The 11,762-nt window shown below is 43.8% G+C and overlaps 1 protein-coding gene across 1 annotated transcript in view; it reads left to right on the forward strand.

Annotated features, from left to right (window-relative positions):
* Positions 1-6,505, forward strand: part of LOC140693666 (uncharacterized) — a 51,843-nt gene extending 45,338 nt beyond the window's left edge. Inside the window, exon 15 of the mRNA XM_072957377.1 lies at positions 6,336-6,505. The gene's annotated coding sequence lies outside the window, so the exon portion shown is untranslated. The remainder of the gene's footprint in view (positions 1-6,335) is intronic.
* The last annotated feature ends 5,257 nt before the right edge of the window (positions 6,506-11,762 follow it).

Consider the following 11,762-nt stretch of genomic DNA (forward strand, 5'->3'; position numbering starts at 1 on the left):
AAGGTGTAGGTTGCAGGCTGATAAATTACCTGTAGGGCTGGTGGAATGTGACATGGCTCTTAGTCTAATGCTAGAGCTGATTCAGGGTCTTTCCACAGGGTTGGTAGAATTGGTCCCAGGCCTGGGTCTCCTGCATGTACAGGCTTTGGTATCCCTGTAGGGCTTGTGGAATGTGACTGGGTTTCTGTTTCCTGCAGGGGCAGGCTCAGAGTCTCCTTGCAGTGTTGCTGGAATGGCACATGGTTCTGAGTTTCCTGCAACAGCAGGCTTATGTCCTTCCTGCATGGCTAGTTGAATATGACTCAGACCTTGGTCACTTGCAGGAGCAGGCTAGTTTTCTCACTTCTGGGATGGTGGAATCAGACCCTGTCCTGAGTCTTCTGCAGAAGCAGCTCCAGGTCTTCCTGCAGGGCTGTTGGAACATGACCCATCACTGGTTCTGCTTCAGGAGTAGGCACAGAGTCTCCTTGTAAGGATAGTGTAATTGGACCCAGCTCAGGGGTCACTACAGGGCTGATGAAATGTGTCCTGGCTCTGTGGTTCCTGCAAGTGTAGATTCTGTGTCTCCCTTCAGGGTTGGTTTAGTGGGACCCATTCCTGGGTCTCCTGTAGTAGTAGGCTCAGAGTCTCCCTGCAGGGCTGGTGGAATGGGCCCCTTCTCTAGGTCACCTGCCAGAACAGATTTGGACTCTGCCTTCAGGCTGGTGGAATTGGGCCTGTTCTTGCATCTCCTGCAGGAGCAGGCCTTGGTTCTTCCTGGAAGAATACTGTAATATGACCCATCTCTGGTTCTCTTGTAGGAGAAGCTCATGGTCTCCCTAGAAGGTTAGCAGAATTTGTCCCATTCCTTGGTCCAAGGCTCAGGGTATCCCTGCAAGGTTGGTGGGATGGGACCTAGTCCTATGTCTCCTGCAGTAGCAGGTTCTGTTCTCTTTGCAGGGCTGGTGGAATGTGACTCCACCCTGTGGTTCTTTTGCAGATGCAGGCTCAGGGACCCCACCAGAAATGATGGCTCTTAGTCTCCTATGGGAGCAGGTGAGGGATTCCCTGGAGAGCTGTTGGAATTGGTCCCAGTCCTAGGTCTCTTACAACTGCAGGCTCAGTGTCTCCCTGCAGGGTTTGTGGAATATGACTTGGCTGTGGGTATGCTGCAGGAGCAAGCTCAGTGTTTCCATGCAGGGTTGGTGGAATGGGATCTAGTTCTGGCTCTCCTGCAGGAGGAGGCTGGGGTTCTCCCTGGAGAGGCTGATGGAATTGGACTGGGATGTCTGTCTCCTGCAGGAGCAAGCCTATGGATTACCTGCAGAGCTGGTAGAATGTCACACAACTCTTGTTCTTCTGCAGGAGCTGGCTCATATTCTCTGTGAATGGCTTGGTCTCCCCCAGGAGCAGGTTTGTAGTCTCACTACAGGGCTGGTGTTATGTGACCCGCACTGTGTTTTCTGCAGATGCAGTCTTAGTGTTTGACTGCATGTTTGGTGGAATGGGACGAAATTCTGGGTTTCCTGGAGTAGCAGGCTCACGGTCTCCCTTCTGGGGTATTGGAATGTGACCTAGTCATGTGTTTCCTGCCGAAGTGGCCTCAGGATATCCCTGCAGGGCTGTTGGAATTGTACCTCACTGTGTATCACCTGCAGGATCAGGTTTGTGCTCTCCCAGCAAGGCTGGCGTATTTGGACCTTTTCCTGGGTCTCCTGCAGAAGCAGGCTTTCAGTCTTCCTGCAGGGCTTCTGGAATATGACATATCTCTAATTTTCCTGCAGGATCAGGCTTGTGGGTCACCCAGCAAGGCTAGTGGAATTGGACCCACTTCAAGGTCTTAGTGCATGATTGATGGAATGGGACCCAGTCCTGGGTCTCCTGCAGGAATTGGCTCAGAGTCTTCCTGCAGGACTGGTGAAATTGGACCAATTCCTGAGTCTCCTGCAGGAGGAGGCCCTGCATCTTCCTGGAGGGATGGTGGAATACGACAGAGATCTGTTTCTCCTGCAGGAACAGGCTCAAGGTCTCCCTACAAGGCTAGTGTAATTGGACACATTCCTGGATCCATTGCAAGTGAAGGCATGATGGTCTTCCTACACAGCTGGTGGAATGTGATTCGGCTCTGAGTCTCCAGCAGGAGTAGGCTTAGGGTCTCCTTGAAAGATTGGTGAAATGGGACACAGTGCTGTCTCTCCTGCAGTAGCAGGCTTAGGTTCTCCCTACAGTATTTGTAAAATTGGACCTGGCTCTAATTCTCCTGCAGTAGCAGACTGAGGTTATACCTGCATGGCTGGTTGAGTGTGAAGGAACAGCAAGTCTTAATACATTGGCCCACTCCTGGGAAAAGGATAAACAGGGCTTGGTGCATGGTCTCTTGTATTCTCTGAAAAAGACCCTTGAGATGTGTTGATTCTGATGACCTCTTCCAAGAACTTGAACACTTTTAGAATCTCTGCCCATTCATCTTGTTTAGACTGAAGGAATCTGCCTTTCATCAGTTCTTGGAATAGAGATCAACACAAAAGGAAAGAGGGAAGAAAAAAATACCAATCTATCTGTTGAGAAATCAGCTGAAGACATTAAAAAGTTCTCTTGCAATGCACTTGTTTCTATTTTGGTGCATTTAGAATCATTTCCTTATTATCAATTTTGGCCATTTAAATTAGAATACATATTGTTCTAGGCCTACTGGGGTTCATTATGCTTGGACGCTCTGTGCTTGCTGTGTTGAGATAGCCGGTTCTATCTTTGGTTTAAGAAAATTTCAGTCTGATTTCTTCAAATACCTTTTCAAATCATTTGTCTTTATTCTTTTCCATGTGGGATCCCTATGAGTCATACACTGGTATGTTTTCTCTTATCCCAGGTTTCAGTTGAATTGCTTGCATTGCTTTTCACTAGCTTTTCTATGTCGTGTTCTGACTGAGTGATTGTGATTATCCTGTTTTCTAAGTCATTTATTTGTTCCTGTGCATTATCTAGTCCGATTTGGACTGTCTTTAGCTTAGCTATTCTCACCATTGAGTTTTCTGATTATATTTGGCTCATCTAAAGTGTTTCGCTTTCCATTTATACTAGCCTGCATTTGTATTCATAGACTCAAGATTTCCTTCAGTGTTTTATGTCCTCCCTTTTCAAGTCATGTTCTAGTAAATTTTGGGGGTCTAATATATTGGATGTTCTTTCAGGAGACTCCTGTCTTTTGAAAATTTGGAATAGTTCTTTTAACTTTATTATATCTCTCTATCGCTATGGGTTAAGGATTATCAGTTATCTATTATAGACTTGAACGGCTTTTGTAAGTGAAATCATTTCTGTGCACATTTAGTTTTAATGCTGTGAGGATTGTTTTTGGTATGTAATGATGCCATGCATTCCTTCTGTGTCTGTTGCCTGTTATATCTATGATTGCTACTGCGGTTTTTGTTGTGGTGAATATAACCTATTCTAGTAAAGTTAGCAGAGTGTCATTTTGGTTAAATGTTTATCATAGCTCTGACAGTGCTGGGACTACTAATTTTTGCTGGAATAGAGGTTTCCAAATGGTTTCTGGGCTGCAGGCTGGATATGTGGAGAGGGAATTGTTCCAATACACACTCATGAAAGTGCATTCGTCCTCACTGTTGCCACGGAAAAGTCAAAATTTTATAATGGGTTCCCTCAGGTTCTCTGCAAACAAAGACAAAAGTGGAAACAAATTTAATGATGTCACACATTAGAAACTGCTGAAACAATCCTGCAGTGCCACAATTGGGTCCTAAGTGTAGTACTGGGTCAGCACCACAACTATAGTTGCATTAGCATGTGGTAGGCAAGGTTGATGGAAAAGCTTCAAATTCTCCTATTTTTCATCAGACCTCTGCTCCAAGAACTCTTGTCAATAAGGCATGGGAACTCAAAGGCAAGCATGGAGCATTTCAAAAACCTCTGCACTGGACAATAAGAAATTTCAATCCTGCCTATGAAAGTTGCAGATCTTTTGGCTATAGAATCTTATTTCAACACTAAATTGCCCTGGATTCTAGAAACCAGATAAAGATGGCTCTGATTGAGACCATTTCTCCTTTATGGAGAAAATGAGCAATTATACTGTGGATGTGAAAATGCTGTGACTAAGGCCCTGGGTTACTAAGCTAATCCACAACACATATGCCAGCAGATTTAATATTAAGAGAGGACCCAGGCAGATCTGTTCTCTAGATAGTACCAACCACAGCCCAAAACAATCTCCAAACCCCTGGGAATAAATTTGTGACATCAGCCACACCCCTAACACAGATTCCACAGGCACTCCTAGCTCAAAACTGGCAGATGCAGTCTTGGTCTGGGAATCAATTGCAGAGAAATTTTGTGATTATTGCTTTTAGTTATGTCAATCAAACGTCCACTATGCACTCTTTTAACCCTCAGCGCATCGTCTTCCATCTTAAATGACCTGTCCACTTTAGAGTGTGCATCCCAGTAAAACACAGTTTCCCCTTTACTGCTCCTTCACCAAAGGTCAGGACCTGTACTGATTTCCATTCTCTACTTTGCCTTCTACTCTTTCCAGGTTATGTGAGAATTCTTTCTGACTTTTGAAGTAAGAGATGTTTGGCCATTATTCAGCAGGGATCCTGAGCCAAGGGCCAGGAGAGTGGAAGTTTATCTTGCTGTATACATGGGAGAGAGTGAGCGAAGTTTGCACTGGTACTCTGCCAGTTTGGCATGGATAAATTAACACAATTTAGACATAACTCACAGACACTTGATCCTTGTTTAGCTATTTTTCTCTATATCAATGGTGGAAGGATGTGTTCGAAGATTCCAAGTCTGACAATGTGTACGTACCTCCATTGCAGACTTTCAAATAGTTAACAGAATTGAATTACATATTATGGGAAGTGTATCAAAATAAAGATATTTTAGAAATATACTAAATCTAACTACAAGACAGAGTTGCCATATTTAGGTATTAGCTTGAAATACCCAAATAAGAAAAATACACAGAAAATATAAATTACCAGCCAAAAGTCATGAAGGAGGCAGGTCAACACTTTTCTCTTGGTGCTTCCAACACTAAGAAAAACAATGAAATAATTCTTAGAATCATTAACAACCACAACCATGGGTTTCCATTGTTCATGTGGTGCCCTTTCCTAATAATGGCACATACTGGTCAATGTTGGCGATTCAAGGGGCAACATTACTATTTAGGAAAGCACAAAGAAACCGAAACAATGTATTTTTATATAGGCTTGGTTTCAATAGCACTTAGAGACATTATAGATATGAGAACACTGCAAAAGTTTTGCTAGGCTATTGAGAATCATGTGCTCTTCTATGAAAGATGAGAATGTTTAATCATCCAATTATGTTGAGAAACACAATTAAACCTGACAAATATGGCAACCACATATTTGCACCCGGTAAATGCCTGAAGGGAAAAATGGTCCACAAAAAATGTGTCACTACATATCTATGCCAACAATTACACTTCATTTCAATAACAGAATTATAACAGTTACAAATACTGTTTTGAAAAACTGAGGATAAATAAATATTCAAATTCAGGCAAAGAATCCACTCACTTACAAACACCCTTCACACCAAAGTAGATATAACCCCAGCATGATCTGAATCTGGGGGAAGGTCATCATTTCACAGTGTGAGCAAAGAATTCAAACCAACCTATTTTGGTCGAGAGTAGTTGACCATGGAGGAGTTCACTGTTGTACACAGAAAGTGAAGGTGGAGGAACTCTGAATCTAGGAGGGTCTTCCTGTGCTCCTACTGGCTTCAATGCAGTTCAAGGGCTGATTCTCTGAAATGTATAACTGAGTGAAGGGGAGGGAAAAGCAAGTGCTTGAGAGCAAGGAACAACCCTGGGAAAAGGCTTAGCAGGGCTTGGTGCTTGGTCGTCTGAGTGGTTTGTAAATGCCCCGTGGAACGTTTGGAATTTCAAGACATCTTCGAAGAACATGAGAGCTTCTATCATTTCTATCTTCTCTTATGTTTTGGATGGAAGAAATCTTGGACACGTACTTGGAGCAGAGAATTAAGTACCTTCCTCAAGTGCACGTTCACATTCCACATGTTAATGACAGTATCAACGAGGCTCAATATGTCCATGAATGTCTTCCAAGCTTGGTATTCTCTACAGCTGTCTCCATGCCAGTATTATTCATTGTAGCACAACAAATCACATCAATGAGATCGCATCTCTCCTCAATCCGTGCAGCCAGCTTTTCGGCCAGATTCACTTCGTGTCTCCTATAAAGTCAAATTCAAAAGGATTGGGCAATTCTGAAAGTACCTCGGAGAATCACCAGTGAGCTGATGACAGGCATTTCTTCCACTGTCTGCTCTTAAAGGTTCTGGAAAATGACCCGTGACACAGGCCATTGGGCAGCAGCAGTATCTCGAACTTACACAGCTTCCCGGAACAAAGACATAAGCCAAGCTCCACAGAGGGAGGCAGCCCCTCCATCACACTGATCCACCCACAGAACTCTGCCCGGTTACCTAGGATCCACCAGCCACAACAAGCCTCGCGGTACACAACAACATTCCACCTGGAATCCAACAGGTAACTGACATCCCCAAAGGCTGCTGCATCTTGTCAGTGTTGGGGGAGGGGCTGCATCCGACGAGAGGTTCCTAAGGTAAATGTGATTCTACCCACTAGCGTCCCATGGGCCTTTCTTCTTCCCTCTTTCCTTTGGTTCAGATCTGTATGCACAGTACCAACGGAGGGAAGTGTGTCCATTTTCAGTTGATGGTTTCACACGTCTTTAAACTTTCTAACAGTTCACAGCACACAGAGACCCAATAAAGGAAACGTATGTTCCTGTAATATCCGTACATCCGGAATACATATGCGTCGCCTGATTTCTGCTGAAACACCCGCACTCTCAGGACATGGATCCTTTTGTTTAATGGGGTCTGAAATTCCAAGAAATGAAACCAACCCCAATGTGCACTTTACTGTCTGTCTCTTTTGCTCTTAGTACACTATTGCAGAGCTACTTGTCTTTGTTATAGGCTTATACCATTTCTTATCTACGTAGGGTAGAATATGGCAATCATTCATCCTATTGGAAGACTTGCAACTCTATATCACGGACAAGGACACAATTTTCTTCCAAATCGGCATTTGGGTTAGGTCACGATATGCTCTTATGAATCAAAATTTACGAATATGTATGCACGCGTCTGATTTCCGAATACAAGTGTGCTGAGTACATGCAAGCCGCGATACTGGGTCAATGCGTGCTGAATGATCCTTGACCTCACCTTGAGTATTTTCTTTTGAATAATCATGGTTCCCTTTTTATATGTCAGCCAACCATACACTGTTGGTGCTTGTTTGTTGGTTTGATTCTTTGTTGGTCTACATCCCATTAGTTTTGCAAACACATCAGGTCATGAATTTCTCCGTTCGCTTCAGAGAGTCATATAAGCTGACTCCCTTAAGATAGTGCTTCCAATCACCAATGATTTCCTGCTTCCCTCTCCCATCTTTAGGGTTTTGATGTCCTCCTTGCATTCTTCTTGTTTCTTCCTTGCCACTCATGCTCTTCTTGCATTTCCAATAATGGTTTTCTTCTTTCAATTTCATCTTGCTGCTTTTCTATTCAGGGGAGTATTCTCAACCATTCTTGTAGGATAAGATTCGAACTGCTGAATTCTTTTAAGATTTGCCGGTCTGTGGAATTCTCTAGTTCTGCCGTTACTAGAAATGGGGTCATGTGGCATAGGCTACCCTAGATGGCTACATTTTCCCATTCAGGATGTGATCTATGTCCTGGCACTCCTCCCTGTCCTGCAATATTGCTGCCGAGATATCAGCTGAAACACCTCTGGAGGTTCTCTTGTGACCATGTTGTTTCCTCCAGGTGCATTTTAAAGCACTGGGACGCTCATGAACATTGTTTATTTGAATCATACAGCTGCTGGTAGGTCTATTGGGATTCCACCTCCATTGGACACTGTGTACTTCCTGAATTCGCATAGATGATTCTTTCTTGGCTTTCAGCAAGTTTCGGTCTGATTTTCCAACAGATATATTTTAGACATTTTTTGTTTCTTTTTCTCTTGCTTTTCCATCTGGGAAACTTATGAATCATAGTTTTTCATGCCTTGTCTTACCCCACGATTCAACAGCAATGTTTTCATTGGTTTGCACTTGCATTTCTATGTCTGCTTCTGACCGAGGGATTTCTGTTCCCCTGTGTTCACAGTCATTCACGCTTCCCTCTGCATTATCTAGTCTGCTTAGGACTGAATTTTAGCCCTGATATTATCTCATCCATTGAGTTTTCTGAAATTATTTGGCTCGTCTTTAGACTTTCCCATCCCCTTTACTGGTATTCTGTCTTTTGTGATTCTGAGACATTGTTGCTCTTAGTGATTGCCTCACCTCCATTTTCAAAACATAATCTGGTAGCGTTTTGCAGTCTAGATGTTTGAAATCTTGTCTTTTGGGCCTTCAATCTCTTTGGAACTAAAAATGGAACTTCATGTTTCTTTTACTGTACTTCTTCATCTCTACAGTTCAGATAAAATCAGGAATCTAATGTAGAATTCTAGGGCTTTGTAAAGTGAAAATTTTAGACCCTCGTCTCTACACAATTCCATGGGATTCCTGTGAGGACAATTTCTCCTAGACATTGATGCCATGTCATGTTCCTGTGTGTGTTGTCTGGTATATCTCCAATTGCTGGTGTTGCCTTTGTTGTGATGAACAACCCATACAAATTTGATGGCATAACCTCATATTTATTACGCATATCTCACAATTCTGAAAGTGCACAAGACACTTCCTCTTGTGGAAATGAGACTTCTAAAGGTTCTCAGGTATGCATTCTGCTCTATGTCACTTTGGAGTGTTTCCAAAAGAGCAAACTGAGAGTGCGCTTGTGCTTTGTAGTGCCACGGGAATGTCCCAATGGAACCAGAAGTTCCCAGAGATTCTCTGTCTACAAAAACACCAGTGGACACATATCTGTGAATGTCATATATCAGGGCCTGCTTAAATAATCCGGCAGACCGACCGTTCTTTCCTAGTTGCCGTACCGTGCCGGTGCCATCCAATATGTAGCAACGGCTTTTGGGAGATAATGCTGAAGGAAATGCTTCCTCTTCTCACGCTGTGGACATGGATCACTCTTCACTGTCCTCTCATCCTTTTTGCACGGGTGCACGAAGGCAACCACAGAGCTGTTGCGCATCCTGTGCCTCAAATCAAACAATAATCCCAGCCCAGGTTATGAATGTAGCAGATCCTAAGGCTTTTCATTCTGATTTCAAACCCAATGCCCCCAGGTTCCCTGAGACAAAATGCATGATATCTCTGATTCAGCTCCAAACGTGCCCTATTGACAAAATGCCAAACTGGTCCCTGGTCCTGCAGATGCACTGGGTGTCACTATGGGACATATCGATAAACTCAACCGCGCGCCCCAGTGTGGTTGTTCTCTCATTGGGGTCACAGTTCTGTTTTCTTTCTTGATAGGATCCACCAAATCCCACAACGCACTCCAGATACCTGAGGCTCAGCGTGTGCCATCATTCATAGCCCTATCCCTCACTGACCACTGCCTCTGCTACCTCAAATTTGGCAGCTCGGATCTTGGTCTCAGAATCAACTCTGGGGATATTTTGCGCTGGTTTCTTTGAGTTCTGTCAGCCAAGCTTCTGCTGTGCACTCTTCTAACACTCAGCGCATCACCTTCAATCCCATGTCTCCTGTCCGCTTGAGAGTGTGTGTCCAAGTAAACAGATTTTCACCTCTGCTGCTCCAACACCAGGGTTCAGAACCTGCACTGGTTTCCATTCCCTGCTTTCCCTTCTCCTGCTTCCAGGTGTTCTGAGGCCTCATCCTGTCTTTGGAAGTAACAGACCTCACTTCGGTAAGTGTCCTGTGCCAAGGGCTGTGTGAGTGGATATTTCCATTGCTCTGTACATATGAGTGAGTGAGCGCAGGTTGCAATTCTTCTCTGTAAACTGGGCATCGATGAATCAACACTTTCCAGATACATTTCATAGAAATGTGATTTTGTTTAGCTCTTTGTTTCTATACAGCCGTGGTTGGAGGGATTTTCCGAAGACTCCAGTTTTGACATTGTGTTGATATCTCATTTGTAGACTTTAAGAAGTTTAACAGAATTCATTTACATGTTTTGGGAGTTATACGAAAACGAAGTTAGATTTTGAAACATACTAAATAGACCTAGAAACCAGACTTGAAAATTATGTTAAAAATTTGTCAGCTCTAAGGATAAATAGAAGATTGAATGCAAAGTAGCAGTCCAAACTTTTAAAGGGGTCATGTCAACTCTACTGTTGAAGCCACCGAAACCAACATTAACCATGAAATACCTATTGGAAACATGAAATAACCCCCAACCATGGATTCACTTGTGCATGAGGTGCCCTTTACTCCCAATGACACCTACTGGTCATTGTTGGCATTTCAAGGGGTAACATCCCTCTCTAGGAAAATACAAGAGGAAAGAAACCAAATATATACATTTAGGTTTGAATCCAAAAGCACCTAGAGGCATTATATCTATGAGAACCCTGCCTCAGCTATGGTAGGCTATTGAGAACCAGGTGTTCTTCTATCAGTGATGGGAACACTTAATCATCCGATCATGTTGGGTAAAGGAATTTAACGTGCCCAAGTCTGCACACACATGATATAGTGCCCCCGGGGGCTTGACTCAAGTGAAAGACGATCCAAATAAGCTGTGTCTTAAATGTCATTGGCGACTTTTACAGTTCAGTTCACTATCTGACTTATAATATTTACCTATACTGTCTTGAAAAAATGAGGCCTCATAAAGATTCAAGTTGAATCAAAGATTCCCCTCACTTACAACACTCCCTTCACCGCAGGGAAGATATAAACACAACATTTGCTGAATCTAGCGGAAGGCCATCGTTTCTAGGTGTGAGCTAAGTATTCAATTCCTATCTATTTCAGCCGAGACTATTTGAATTTTAAAGAGTTCACTGTTTTTTACAGAGTGTGAAGCTGGAGGAACTCTGAATCTAGGAGGAGCTTGCTCTTCTTGTAATGGCTTCATTGCAGCTCAGGTACTGATCATTCAAAATGGGTGCCTGAGAGGAGGGGAGGGAAGGGCAAGTGCTTGCTATCTAGGCCCAAACCTGGGAAAAGGCTTACCTGGGCTTGTTGAATTTTGGTCTGAATGGCTTGGGAATGCCCCTTGGGACGTGTGGATTCTCACGACCTCTTCCAAGAACAGGAGCGTTTTGATCATCTCTGCCATCTCTTTTCTTGCAACGTCAGAGACTTTGGACCCGTTCCTGGAGAAGAGAATTGAGGAACTTCCTCAAGTCCACATTGGCACTCCGTATGTTTCTGCCAATAGCAGCGAGGTTCAATATGTCTCATGAATGTCTTTTGAGCCTGGTATCCTCTACAGCTGTCTCCACGCCAGTATTCTCCATTGTAGCAGAACATCTCTCATCCATGTGTTCGCATCTCTCCTCAATCCGTGCAGCCAGCTTTTCGGCCAGCTTCTCTTCGTGTCTCCCCTAAAGTCGACTTCACCAGGACTGGGCAAGTCTGAAAGTACCTCGGAGCCTGACCAGTAAGCTGATGACAGGCAGATCTTCCACTGTCTGCCCTTTCAGGTTCTGGAAACTGACCTGTGACCTCAGGTCTTTGGGCAGCAGCAGTATCTCGAACTTACACAGCTTCCCGGACCAAACACCTAAGCCAAGCTCCACAGAGGGCGGCAGCCCCTCCATCACACTGATCCACCCACAGA

The sequence above is a fragment of the Vicugna pacos genome, unplaced genomic scaffold, assembly GCF_048564905.1.
Source record: "Vicugna pacos unplaced genomic scaffold, VicPac4 scaffold_20, whole genome shotgun sequence".
NCBI lineage: Eukaryota > Metazoa > Chordata > Mammalia > Artiodactyla > Camelidae > Vicugna > Vicugna pacos.